We start from the raw sequence: 14,807 nt of genomic DNA, 5'->3' as shown, positions 1-14,807 counted from the left end.
AAACAGTTTTCTGGGATGCTGGGAGCTTGGTGAAGGCTTAGTCATAGTTCTGGTTTCTCCATTGTCCTCATTCCTCTCCAAACAGCTACACCTGGCCAGCCATACCCCAGCGTGTTGCCTGCCTGACCCCTGGGCCTATTTGGGCTTGCAGGCTCTGGGAACGTGAAACCCTGACTCCACCACATCCCAAGAAGTGACCCTGGGCTACTTCCTTAGCTTCTCTGTGTTTTCTCATCCTAAGAGGATAATACATTCCCAGACGGGTTTTTGGTTTTGTTTTTTAAAGATTTTATTTATTCATTTGACAGAGAGAGAGACATTGAGAGAGGGGACACAAGCAGAGGGAGGGGAGAGGGAGAAGCAGGCTTCCTGCTGAGCAGAAAGCCCCATGCGGGGCTCAATCCCAGGACCCTGGGATCATGACCTGAGCCGAAGGCAGACTCTTAACGACTGAGCCCCCCAGGTGCCTCCCCTAGAAGGTTTTTTTTTCTTCTTTTTAACAAGGATCAAACGGGCACTTAACACAATGCCAGCCACGTAATAGATTCTGAATGAATGGGAATGGTAACTCTTAGTAGTAGCAATATTGTCAGAAATGATAAAAATATTTAATGAAATAAAATCGATGGTCCCTAACTCCCAGACATTCTCTTGCAGGAATTACTGCCAAGCAGGTCCTTGTCCAGATCCCATTTGCCACATCAGGGTTTCCCTCGACCTTATTTAATAACCAGCTCCCAGATCTGGAGATCAGGGACTCCAAATTCTCCTGGTGACTGTTGCCAATGACAGGGCAGGAAAGACTTGTGTAATTACCACTCGCACTTCCACAAAACACATGAACTCACATCAAGAGCAAGGGTTTAGGACAAAAAAACCCTGGGTTTTTAAAATACAGAAAAGATCTGCCCAACTTACATGATAGGAAACGTGGGCCTGGTGAGGAAGACCGAACAAGGAGTAATCTCAAAGTAGCACCACTGGGAGGGACCACTTTCCTCCCAGATGCTGCACACAGCTGGAAGAAGAGGTAAGGCTCTAGGATTAGTCGTAGGTTGGTGGGGAATAAGGACTTTTGCCTCTGGCCAAAATCTGTGGCCTTGGTTTTCAACATTGCTTTGGTAATGCCCTGGCTTTCTTAGTTCTTTTTTTTTTTTTTTTAATTTTTTTTTTTTAAGATTTTTATTTATTTATTTATTTGACAGAGAGAGATCACAAGTAGACAGAGAGGCAGGCAGAGAGAGAAGCAGGCTCCCTGCTGAGCAGAGAGCCCGATGCGGGACTCAATCCCAGGACCCTGAGATCATGACCCAAGCCGAAGGCAGCAGCTTAACCCACTGAGCCACCCAGGCGCCCCCTTAGTTCCTTTTATAGTGTGGTTGTTTGTAAATGATGCGATTACCTCCCCCCTCCACCGCCCCTGCAGTATCTGTGCATTATTAGCAAGATACCAAGCTGGCTTAGATCGAGTTCCATCTTCTGGAAGGAGCTGTCCACATCAGCACGGGACCAAAGGGGTTGGGAAAGGTTGAACCAGTTGGACAGCTCAGGAGACCAAACTGGAATTTCCTAGGATGACCAATTCCACATCTCCTGGACTTGGAAAATTAGGAAGTCATGGAAGAGGAATTTCTCTAAAAGCCTCATTTGGCTGGTCCAAGAAACTGAAATCCAACACATCCCAAAGCGCCACTGTGAATTCTTCACCAACAAGCTCAGCGCGGCCTGTTGTCATTTCCAAACGTGTAGACCACCTCCTCCCCAGTTCATGAAACAGGGCCTTGTTTTCCTTCTGACAGCAACAGGTGCATTGAGGTCTCACATTGCCCCACACCAGTCAAAATTGGTAACAGAATGGTTGATTTTAAATTACATTCGGAGGGCTGAGCCTTTTGCAAAATTGGACACAAGGAATCTAAAGGACCCTTTCTCCGTGGGGCTGCCTTTGCAATGTCAGCTCACAGCAAAGATTTTTCCGAGCTCCCCTGAATGTCTCCTCTTTCCCCAGCGCATGCGTGACTTTGGCTCATGGAACTTTACCTACAGTCAGAGGTGCACAGCTGGAAAGAGTAAGGGGTATTGAACTGAAGAGCGACAGTAAGCTCCAAGGTGAGCCACTGGATTCCAGATTTTGTACAATTTGGAGACAGTGTATGCTCCTCGTTCCCCAGTGTAGACATCACAGTAAAATTGCAGAAGCCCCTAAACCTTTTTATGCGCTACAGATTATCTCTAAAGAAAAAGAAAACACAAGAAGGACTTCTTTGTAGAACAATTCTCCCTTTATGTTCCAAAAGCTGTGTAGGTGTGATTAAATGTAACAGAGCTAGGTAAAATGGATACCACATTTGGAGCCGGGAGCTGTATTTGCCTTCAGCCAATATTTTGGAAAAATCTGATGTCAGTTTGGACACTGATATTAAACCAATCCATAAAAATTTGGCCAAAGGCAGATGCAAACATCTCAGGCAAAAGCCAGTCATTCTGTGCAAGGGCATCTAAGTGGGTATCAGCACGTGGTGGGAACTGGCCAATCAGTTCGTGTATTTGAGTGGAATTTTAGAAGATAATTGTTTCATTTCCAGGTCAGTCTAGCTCACTACTTGACCTTGGACTAACTGCTTAACCTCTCTTGGCTTCAGGTTTTCTATCTTGAAAGCGAGAATAGTAATAACTTGCAACTACCTATCTCATCTGGGTATGGAGTGGATTAATGGGGTCATGTTTGTAAGGTTCCGGAAAATTCTCCAGAGGCAAAGTTCTAGTACTTCCTTGTTTCTGGCTGGTCCTATTTTTTGAGCCGTGGATGGGAAGGACTGCCTTGAATGGGGTTCTGACTGCAGATGGTTCTCTGCTGCCTTCTAATGAAAGAATGGACACCTTTCGAAAGCACAATTTCTCATTCCTCTAAAATCTCTGATTCCCTTTTGTTGGGGTAACAATCTGGAACTCCTACGGTAAACCTCATTTTCTCCACTATCTAAACGGTCTGTGGGGCTCTGAGGAAGGCTCTGCGATTTCACGGCCACAGGGAATTACCCAGAATGTGTCTGCTCCGGTCAATACGTAGATTGACTTTTGGGGTCAGACGGACATGGGTCGAGTCCCGTCTCTGCCAATTCCTGGCCAGGGGACCCTGAGAAAATCTCTTGGCCCTCCTGTGCTTCTGGGCTGGCTGTTGGGAGCACAACCAACAGGTAACATGCTTAGCACAAGGTCTGACCCATGATCAGCTCACAGGAAAAACCACCTAAATTAACAGTATGTGTCACAGTAACCGCACGTACCCTCTGGGGCCACAAAGAACGACCAGGAGAACTAGTCTTTCTTCAGCCAGCCGGTCGCTGCTATCCATTAACAATACCGTCATTTTACGAGCAAACTTTAGATTTGGGAAAATGGCAAATCAAATCAAAAGGGAACAACTCTGTGTCAGAGACTTACCCAAATTCCCATTGTATATTTTGCTACCCATCTAGCTCGGTCCCCCGACTTCCCCGGGGGGACGCTGGAGGGTTAGCTCAGAATAGGTAGCGTTTGCTAAAAAGCAGCTCGGTGCCAGGCCCGAGTGCAGCAGGAGCGCGGACCCAATGCATCTCCTTTCTTGCATCATGGTCACAAGGTGGGGACTGTCAAAAATCCCTTTTACAGAGGGGGAGCCTGAGGCTCAGTGAGGGTAAGTTATTCAGTGCCACACAGTTATTAAACAGAGAAGCCAGATTTTAATCTTCCCTCTGACTCCAGAGTCCTGCTCTGACCCACCGCTGTTTGACGGAAAACATCGTGAGCCCTGTAGGTCATTTTAAAATTTGCCAGTAGCCATATGTTTCCAAAAAGGAAAAAAGAAGCAGGAGAAATGAATTTCAATAATATGTCTTTAATCCAAAATGTCTGAAAATACTATCATTTCAACAGTCAGTATAGAGATCATTTTTTAAGATTTATTTATTGATTTTTGAGAGAGAGAGACAGAGACAGAGAGAAAGCAAGTGCTCACAGCTGGAGGGGAAGAGGGGGAGGGAGAGAGAAAATCTCAAGCAGGCTCTGCACCAAGAACGGGGCCCGACCAGGGGCTCAATCCTGCAACCCTGAGATCCTGACCTGAGTCAAACCAAGAGTCAGGAGCTTAACTGACTGAGACCCCCAGGCACCCCGATGTAAAGATTATTAATAAGAAAATTTACCACCTTTTTCTGCTTTCATAATAAGGCTTTGAAAGGCGGTTTGTATCTCGCACTTAAAGCCTGTCTTAATTAGGACTAGCCATCTTCCTAGAACTCAGCAGCCACCTGGACTCGGGGTCACAGCACCGCACAGGAGGTCGCTAACCACTGCACCATCATGCCTGACTCTTTGAGGGTTGTGTCCGACAGTGTCGTCCAACCGCATTTACAGAAGAAGCAAATCGTAGATTCTCCAGTTTGAACAAAGGTAGTAAGAAGCGGAGGTTTAGAAGTGTTGCAGGAGTCTAGGAGGTGACTTTTTAGTTCTCTATTTATCAAACAGTTAGTTCACCCTCAAAGAAGAGCTCTTTCCCGGGACACCCTGTTATCTGAGCTTTATCTCTGCCGTGTATGGTGTGCAAACGTACACAAAGAGAAAAACCATTAACTGACTGACTGAATGAGTGAATCGACTCACTACCATAGAAAACGACGGGCATGTAGGCAGGGAAGATGCGTGGGATCCCCGAGGGCATAGAACCTTATCTGATTAGGACCCAGGAGTTCAGCCCTGCTGGCAGGACAGTGCCAGGTGCAGAAAGCATTTTTTTGGTGGACTAAATTGATGAATCCACATGGAGAAAGTAGGTATCTAAAATTTTATTCCTAATGGACAGAGGGAAACTAAAGTCCTTTCTATGCTCCATGTATTTCGATTTTAAGACCCTAAATCAAACCCCAATGGATTTAGCTTATTTAAACCAATTAATTTATGTTTCCAAATGAAGTAGCATCAGAGAGACCAGGACAGTTGCCAGGCGCCTGGGGGGCTCAGTCGTTGAGCCTCTGCCTTCAGCTCAGGTCAGGATCCCAGAGTCCTGGGATCGAGCCCCACATTGGCTCCCTGCTCGGTGGGGAGACTGTTTCTCCCTCTCCCACGCCTCCTGCTTGTGTTTCCTTTCTCGCTGTGTCTCACTCGTTCTGTCAAATAAATAAAATCTTTAAAAAATAAATAAATAAAAGGCAGTTGCTGACTTCCCCACTGATTGTCCCAAGGATGTCAAAGCCAGATGTCCCAAAGCCAGGTCACAGACTGTATCATCCATCACTCAGCTGCAGTGTTCTGTCTCCAAGAGAAACCCCTCACGTGCTCTCTTCCTGGCTTGGACCTCATTGGCTCATCCTCAAAGCGCTCCCAAGATTTCTGCCTGGTTCATAGACTCATTCACCTCCCAGTCCACGCTGCCCATACATTAGCGGTTCCCCCCTGTGGTTTTTCCGGGCTGACAACTTGCTCTGTCTCAGAGAAGCCAGAGGATGGTGTCGGGTCAAGTCTCCTTTAGGCTCCAGAGAGCTGGTCTAAACCCAGCAGGGAATGGAGGGAATGGAATGTGTGTTTGGCATTTAACCGTAAAATTGACTTACCTTTTTCACTCAAACATGTATTTCCCTTAAACAACCAAACATTACTGTATCGTCAAAACTTTTTGAATTACGAGTGATACAACCCAACTTAAAATGATTTCATGAAGGAAAAGTCAGGAGGGTAATAGGACCTCGGGCACAACGGCATCCAAGGGCTCCAACCAGCTCAGGCTAATGTCTTAGTTTTTCCTCCATGTCTAGGTTCTGCTTACTTCTTTGTTGTCTTCGTTTTCCATGCTGTTTGTGTCATGGGGGACCTCCCAGCTCCGCCCCCGAAAACACAGGTAGAGCCAACCTGGGTCACAGCCTCCAGGGAAGGTCAGTTCCCCTACTGCATTGTTACCAAAACACAGTCCATCTCCCATTGGTCTCAGTTGTGCACGTGACCCTTTTCGGCTGGGCTGTGTTTGAGTCACATGCCCGTACCTTGAGTTTGAGGGTGGACTCATCTGGCCTCCAAGGAGAGTATAGATGAATCCTTAAAGGAGAATCAGGAGAAGTCAGAGAAGGAGAAGTCAGTGCGGGACAGACAAAAGCTCTAAGCATGCAGACTAGGTGCTCTATATGTGGACACAGTCCTTGTCTCCTCTCTTTTGTGTTACACCTGCCATTTCTCCTTGTTCTGTCTCCCAGATACCTTATTGTGTTGCATGAATAAACATTACGTCCTGCATCACTATCGCAGGAGGCTGGATATCCGGCTTTATCGTGAGCCCTTGAGAACAGGGACCATGGCTCATTCATTTCTGCAACACCGATGCTTAGCATGATCCCCGGTGCACAGTAGGTAACTCGGGAAAGTTTGCCAGAAGAGGAAGAAAATGATGAACCCCCTGGGAATCAAACCCCTGTGTGGGTGATCCCGTTCAAAGGTAGGGACATTGTTTTACAGCCTGAGTGAAAACTCTATCACGAACAATGACGTCTGGAAGCAAAGGGAAGAATGTACCATTATGAGACAGCTCAGAAAAAGAAACAGTCAACTTTGGCCTTGTGACCGATTCCTGGGGTCTATGGCAACATGCTGTGATTAGAATTTTGATTTGCATCTGGGGGGTTGGTATCCTGAGGCTAATCCTCTGTAGACAAAGAGCAGAGAGCAGATATAATCCTTTCTCTCTGCTTCTGGGAGAATTGACCCAGCACCTTTGGGCCTCATTTTCTTCTTCATCTCTGTCTCTCATCCTTCCCACCTCCCTCTCCTCTGATTTCCCCCCTCCTTCTTGCCTTTTTTTCCAGCTCTACCTTCTGCTTTTGCCCTGAGGAATTAGGGCTTGAGTTTAAATCCTGGCTCTGTGTCCTCTCCAAGCTTACTTTCCCTGTCTGTGACCTCAGGACCATAACAGCCCTTGCTATTATCCAGACAAGTCCGATGATATTATACATTAGAAGATGCTCAACACAGACTAGAGTGAGTGCTTCGGGAGGGAAGCAGGCAGGTTCTGTGTCTGTGGGGTAGTCAAGATTCTGGAAGAGGTTTTGGTTACAAGTTCACCTGATTTCAAACCAGTCTCCCCCACCCAGGCCAGTATGCCTCGGCTCTCCAAGCCTCCTAGGAGAAGACAATGTTTGGGAGCTCTGGCAATGATGTGGCTACAGAACGTTTGTCTCCTGCTGGCGACCCGCTAGACCGGAATCAACCGCTCTCTCCGGCTGGACCCCCTTGGGAAGTCTAGGGTGGCCAGCTAGCACAAGGAGGGATTCTTCATGTTGAACTTGGTTCTTAAGCCCTCTAAGCCCTGTTGTCAGCACACTAAGAAGCCACAGGCCCAACAACATCGCCCAAGTGACAATATCATCCGGGATATGTTTACCATTGTTTGGGCTTCCATCTCACCCATTCATCTGAGCCTTTTTTCTAGAACCTACAAAGGTCTAACACTTAGTGAGTGCCCGGTAATCATCTGTTGGCTACACCGGACCAACCCACATGACCTGGCACACCTGGCACATACAATACTAACTTGATAAATGACCTGATTACGGTGTGCCATAAATGCTTATTAAATGAGTGATGGATGGTCCATAGCAGACAATCCGTGGATATGCGTTAAAGGAGTAAACCAAGTGAATGAATGAACGGATGCATTCATGCGTACTGAATGCGAATGAATGAATTCATTCCGCAGGCATGTGGTAGGCTGCTCTTTGGTTTGTGTTCTGTAGCTGTAATTTCGTCCCGACAAACTGATTCTAAATTTATGATCTTTTATTTTCTGTGGTTGAATTTTGAAATAGATCCTGCTATCAATATGGACTGAATTCCATTTCCAAGTGGCAAAGAGATCTTTTCAAGCATCCTTGAATTGAGCAAGCAGAACCAGGGAGGGATGGTGCTTATGGACCCACTAATCTCTGTTATGACATTTGTGCATGACGGAGAGGATTGTGCTCCTGGGCTGAGAAGAAGGGGGTCGTCCATGGACAACATGTGAGTCGAGCCATCGTGTTCCTGTATACACTCGGTAGATATATGTACAGGCTGGAATAGGTGAATTTAATCCTTTGCCATTATTCATTTCAGTTCCCTGAATTCTGTGGTATTTCTAAGGAGTGACTGCTTTTCTTCTGGGTTAAGTAGAAATCTTGGCTTAAGTCAAAACCACTTACTTTAAATACATTCAGCGACATTGGGATCTTTTGCCCTGGGAGTGTTTCTCATGTGTTTTAAAGTCAATGAATTGTCACTTGACCTTCATGGACACTTATAGATCACTGAATTAAGGACTAAACTGAGTAAAGAAACTTTTATCTGAAATTCACTGATTTATTGAGACAGATTTGGGAAGTCATAACAGTGTCACTTTATTAAGCATGGAAGATTATACTGGCAAAGTATACACAATTAAAAGGACTTGGGACTTAATTCTGCTCTTTAGAATTATTTGCGGTCTCTTTCAAGGAGGTCGAGAATATTTGCATGGAAGAAGAAAATCATATTAGAGTCACTCCAGTTAAAATGCAATAAAATGTGGACTGTAAGTCAGAACAGTCCTGAGAAGTTAAAAATGCCCTCAGTTTCCTAGATGGTTTGTGCAGAGTCTGGGGTCAGGAAGACAAGTAACAGTGGTGAGACTCCATCTTTGTATTTAGGTGTTTTGTTTAACATATCTCTCCTTTAAAATTTTTCTCCACCATTGGTTTGATAGCAAAATGGCAAGTGCCACAGCTGAAATTAACAAAGAGAGATAGATGTTCATATTGTTAGCTAGTTTTGAGATGCCAGGATGTATTTTCTTCTTTGGGCAAAATCTGTTTTTAACACTCACCCAAATGTGTCTTAATGGTAGGCTTTCCAGGTTGTCATGAAAGGAAGGCTGATTTTTGCTTCTCATCTGGAAAGGATAGGTTTGATCTATATTAGTATCTAGTTAGGACCAAATCTGCTTGGGACACCTGGGTGGCTCAGTTGGTTAAGCGTCTGCTTTCAGCTCTGGTCGTGATCCCAGGTCCTGGGATCACCCCCATGTTGGGCTCCTGCTCAGCGGGGAGTCTGCTTCTCCCTCTCCATCGGCCCCTCCCCCTTGCTTGTGTTTGCATGTGTGCTCTCTCTCTCTCTCTCAAATAAATAAAATCTTAAAAATAAAGAACAAAATCTGCTCATTATCTAGATGTTGTCTAATGAGATTTTGTCTGCCAGTCAGTTTCACGGCATGCCTAAGTCCAAAAAATTTTGAAAAATAATTACATTTTTCTAGATCCCCCTTCCAGCGAAAGGAACTTAGCTAAAGGGCTTACAAACATGATATTATATACCCAGGAGTGTGACTAGATAATGCGTTATTTGGGAACAAAAATAATAACGAGAATACTAAATCAGATTCCCCCAAATCCTACAACACAGATTTAGGCACAATCGTGCCTAAAAAATTGTGGACAATAAATAAGCAGAATAAGACAAAATGAAAATTCCAGCATTTTTTCCTATCTCTCAAATGAGAAAGTCAGCTTCTTTCATGTTAGTAACTGGACTTATGTCTCCCCAGAAATGTTTACTCTGTTTTCTAAGCCCAGTATCTAGATGCAGGGACCCACAGTGAACACATGTGGGATGGATAATGAGATTGAGTATACCAGCTGTATTTTGTGAAAAAAAATATGCCAGTTAAGAGAAAAATTTTCAGAAGAACCAGTATGACAAGAAGGGAGAGGAACAGAAGACTGTCTTTCTTCAGAGGAAAACTGTTTCTCTTATCAGACTCTTTCCACTTAAAGGTAAGTCTTTTGTGGGAGAGGCCAGAGGAAAAAGTGTGGGCACATTCAGGGAACCAGGGAGACACCTTTTAAAAAACAGTTTCCCTTTTTTCATAGGTAGATAAAGTATGGTGGTTAAGCCCCTGCTATTTAAAGTCAGGTTACCGGGGTTCAAGCTCTCTCACTTAGCGGTTATATGACTAAGGGTATGATCTTCCATTCATTTATCGAGCGCTTTCTCCATGCCAGTTACTAGAGGTTAGAGGACTGAACAACACAGTCAGGACCTCTGCTCTCCTGGAGTGGACGTTCTAGCGAAGGGAAAGCAGAAAGTAAATAAATGTGCATGCAAACGAAATCAGGTAATTTTAGATCAGGATGAAACACCATCATACAAGGCTCATCGGCAGGGGGAGCAGGGATTCCAGGAAGTTAATATGGACCCGGAGGTGGTGACCTGAACAGTGGGGCAAGTGCCCAGGTCAGAGGAACAGCTTTTCAGGCTGAGGGAACAGCAAATGCACAGGGTTCATTCTGATGAGCCTTGCAGGCAGGAGGGGGCTAGTTTAGACTTTATCTGGTAACCGAGGGAGTCGCTGAAAGACCTGGGGCAGGGGGATAAAATCTGAGCTGTGCTCCTGAGAGATGGACCGTGAAGTCAGGGATAACACGGGAAGAGCCCGACACCCACCTCTTCAGAGGCCCGGGAAGTCAAAGGAGGAGCTCAGGATTTGAGGTGGTTTGCTGAGTGTGGAGGCTGTGGCTCCTGATGGTGGTGGTGGAGTGAGGGCTTCTCTGTAAGCCAGGTAAGGAAGGAAGGACAAATCTTCGATGGCTCTGTCAAATGGGATGTCAACCAGGCCAGCTGGTGTGGCCGATTCTGCCGGTCTTCGTGTTCGGTGTTAGTGGAGTAAACTCCCAAGCTTTCGGGAAAGACTCTTCCCACTTAAAGTAAGCTTTGTGTGGGACAGGCCCGGGGGAAAAGTGTGGGTACAGTTGAGGAACCAGGAAGACCCCTTTTGAAAATGAGTTTTGTCTTTCTCTAGAGGTAGATAGAAGACGGTTATTAAGCCTCTGTTATGAGTCAGATTATCGGGCTTCATACCCTGGGGTTGGGACACTAAAACAGCTTGAGTTTATAGAAATTGTGACCTCTTCAAACTTCTCCTTGTCTCCCTATCATGCAGATGGTGTAGGATTTACCTCATGAAGTAGTAAGAATGAAACACGCCCATGAATATTAGTTCAAACAGGCTGGCATCGGGCTCACAGTAAGGACAGCATTAGTCATGATCAGGTCAGGCACTTCTCAGCCTCCTACTTACTGAATCGCATCACGCAGACACTGCAGATAATCCTATAACCGCCGTCCACCTTTCTCTTCTTTTCCTGGACCCCTGCCCCTACCGACCTCGGGCAACTTATTTGACACCGGATTTGACTCAGGCACCCAGGGACAGACATTCCCAGTGTTGAAATAATCGCAACACTTATTGCCAAGGGCAGAGGCTGGACCAAGGCCTCTGGAACCTTATCTCAATTGTTAGAACATCCCTAATCTGTTCCATTGTACAGATGAGGAAAGGAGGGCTCAGAAGGGGAAGAGACCACTCAGTCAGCAAGAGGTAGAGCTGGGAGGCAGACTCGGGTCTTTTTGACTCTGATGTTCCTTAAAACTAACACAGAAAGGAAAAAGAGAGAAAAAAAGAAAGGAAAGAAAGACATCCATTCAGACACCCCCCCACCCCCCACCCCACCCCCACCCCACCCCCCCACCCCACCCCCCCACCCCACCCCCCTTCCTCCCAAAGCACCACTGATGGTAAAAAATAAAGAGGGCCCTCAGTGAGGGGAATACAGCACTGGGAAAGCTTGAGTCAGCCCAGTGTCCCAAAATGTCCTCGACCTGCAAGGGAGCCCCTGTCCTCCCCAGCCCAGCGGCCAGTGGCCTCACGACCTGACGGAATTACTTTGACTGTGGCCACGCGGTGGTGAGGAAGCCCCAACCCCCTTCCGGTCTCTTTGTCCTGTTTAGTGCCCCATCTGTGGGCCCCTCGCGGGCAGCCCGGCTGGTCTTGACTCTGAGGTGAAGGAGTAAACATCTCGGGGTCCTTTATTAGTTTATTTCAGAAGATGGAGCCTGTTTGTCCCTGGGGCCCACCCCTCTTTTATGGCCTCCAGCCCTTCTTAACAAATTCTAGTGACTGGAGAGAAAACCGCTTTCTACGGTGGATCATTAAAACACCACCATAAACCCAGGGCCATAAAATATTATTTGCCGGGCATAAAAGGGGGGTAGATTTTCCCAGAATGACAACCCAGGCCCTGCTTTCTCCCACTGGGAAAGGCGGCCCAGGGATGCGATCGTTCATAAATTCCTCATCTTGCGCTCTGTTTTGTGAAATAATCTTGTTGGGAGAGCAGCCAAGAATATTGATTTATTGGTTCCATGGACTCAAAAGCATTTCTAATGAGTGGAGCTCCGCGATGCCTTCCACGGTGTGTCCGCAGATGACTCCATCTGAGCGCGCATGCGCACATGCACACGGTTTGCAAGGGGTCCGTCAACAAGAACCCTTGAGAACCTCAGGCTCCACCTCCTTAACCGAGGGGGAGGCATCAGTGTCCCTTCTTCTCCTGGCCAATTCCATCAACACCAGGGTGGACTGGCTCTTGCACCCCAGCCTGGTTTTCCAGAGAAGCACCTCTGGCTGAGGACTCAAAGTGGATTTCCAGTTGGTTCCCCTTGACATCTTTCTCTGGAAAGAATTCTTTCATCCATTCATGCACTCATCTGGTCATTCAACAGATATTTTTGAGCGCCTACTAGTTGCCAAGCCCTGTCCTGAGCGCTGGTGTTCCAGCCATGGAAGATACTCTTAGGGAGCTTCCTGCTTCGTTGTGGAGTGAGATCTCACCACATCCATTATTAGTATCTTCAGAGAAAATTCACAGTCCCCTCTCTGAAATCTTCGGGGCTGGATCGGTATGTCAGAAGTTTGGGGATTTTGTGGTATTATAAAATTGGGGGGGCATATAATGATTTAGTTTGCAAAGGGTGCCAGTGAAATCTGGGGAGATACCCAACAACTCCCTGCTGTTTATATTTCTTCAGTGAAAAGTGTGACTGTTCCCTGTGACTGGAAAAAATCAAGGGTATGGAGTGCCTGGCAAGTGACCCATGCTGAGTACTTCATGACCCCCCTGTTCATTCTTGCCTCTTGCCTGATTTTCAAGGTCACCTGTTTCCTTTTCACAGCACCCCTGCCACAGGTCATTATGTTTCTCCGTGTTTTGTTTGTTTGTGAGTTTATATGTGTATTGAAGAAGATTTTGAAGCCCCGAGAGGCTAAATGACTTGTCCAAGACCTGACAGCTAGAAAGTAGCGCAGGAGGGTTGGAAATTCAGTCTTCCCTCAACCACTACCTAACACCACCTTCTTCTAGAGAAAAGAAGCAAAGCAGGAAATAAAAACAATTGGGGCTGTGTCTACATAAGCAAAGGCAAGTGCAGAAAAATAGGCAATAATCCAGATAATTCAGAATTCGTCAAATTTTAGCAAAAGGTTTGTGTTGGGTAGCCAGGGTTTCTGGACAGGCTGTAGGGGTGAGAGCAAGTGACTAGCCCTTCTGTTTTAGCAGTAAGATCATTTAAAGGGACTCAGGGGCACTCAGGAATGGAGGGGTTTCAGTACCCTTTTGAGAGCTCTATTCTTGAACTCCTGTCCTGCCACAGCCCAGTGCCTCTGGGCATCTGGGTTGCCGGCCCTGAGACAGACGCAGGTCAAAAGCAAAAAGGGAGAGAGGGAACCAGGGACAGCTTGCCAAGGTGCGGTTCTCCCAGCACAGACCTCTCATGTTCAGACCCTCGCCTGGAATTGGCAGATCTCAGACTAGATCGGAAAACTGGAAAATGCCCACAGGTCATTGTTAAGCGGGCAAGGCCTAAAGAATGTGAGGGGACAAGGAACTCGGGAGATGAACGGGAGATGTCTCAAGAGGAGCTTTGATGACCTTGGGCTCCTCCTCCTTAAGGCCTCCTGAAGCCCTGGCTAAAGAAAGCAGGGCCAGGGGCGCCTGGGTGGCTCAGTGGGTTAAAGCCTCTGCCTTTGGCTCAGGTGATTATCTCAGGGTCCTGGGATCAAGCCCCACATCGGGCTCTCTGCTCCGCGGGGAGCCTGCTTCCTCCTCTCTCTCTGCCTGCCTCTCTGCCTAGTTGTGATTTCTCTCTGTCAAATAAATGAAATATTTTTAAAAAGAAAGAAAGAAAGAAAGAAAGCAGGGCCAGAGGGGGAAAGGGCATCTCTTGCAGTTCCTGGGAAGCCCACACAGCCATTTTGGTGCGGGTCGCCAAACGAGGCCAGGGCTGGGGAGGATTCCCGTCAGCAGAGACAAGTAAGGTCCAGGAAGGGGCTGCAGAGGGTAGGGCAGAGTCTCAGCAGTCTTTCCCGGCGCGATGTAGTGGTCAGCCAAGGTGGGAGTCAGGGATGAAAGAACAAAACAGAGCAGCCACCACCCCCACCCAAGAACCCAGGCTGCGGAGTTTATGCATTAAGGTCAAATGCGTGCTGCTGGATGGCGGAAACTGAATCGTGTGTGTGTGTGTGTGTGTGTGTGTGTGTGTGTGTCTTCCACCTTGTGTGTGTGTGTGTGTGTGTGTGTGTGTCTTCCACCGTGTGTGTGTGTGTGTGTGTGTGTGTGTCTTCCACCTGGGATGTCCAGAGGATGGGGAGGACTGAGAACAAGAACTGTGGTTTGGGGTGGCTTCCCTGACATGCTGGACTTCGGGGGCACACATCCGCCAACCGCGTCCCTGCAGGGACGACCACAGGTGTCTGCAAGTGTCCAAAAATTTCCAGTGCCTGGAATCCGGTTTTGCTGAACTTTCCAAGCTTCTCACCTGAGGGCAACCACCTAGATCCACCCGGCAGCACTACACGTCGCATCCGGGTGCGGTGGGTCGCAGCCAGAGGCTGAATCGCGCGCCCCAGTCCCCAAATCCACTACACTGGGGCGATGCAGGAT

This window comes from Meles meles, chromosome 20 (assembly GCF_922984935.1).
Source record: "Meles meles chromosome 20, mMelMel3.1 paternal haplotype, whole genome shotgun sequence".
Lineage (NCBI taxonomy): Eukaryota > Metazoa > Chordata > Mammalia > Carnivora > Mustelidae > Meles > Meles meles.
This window is presented reverse-complemented; position numbering follows the sequence as displayed.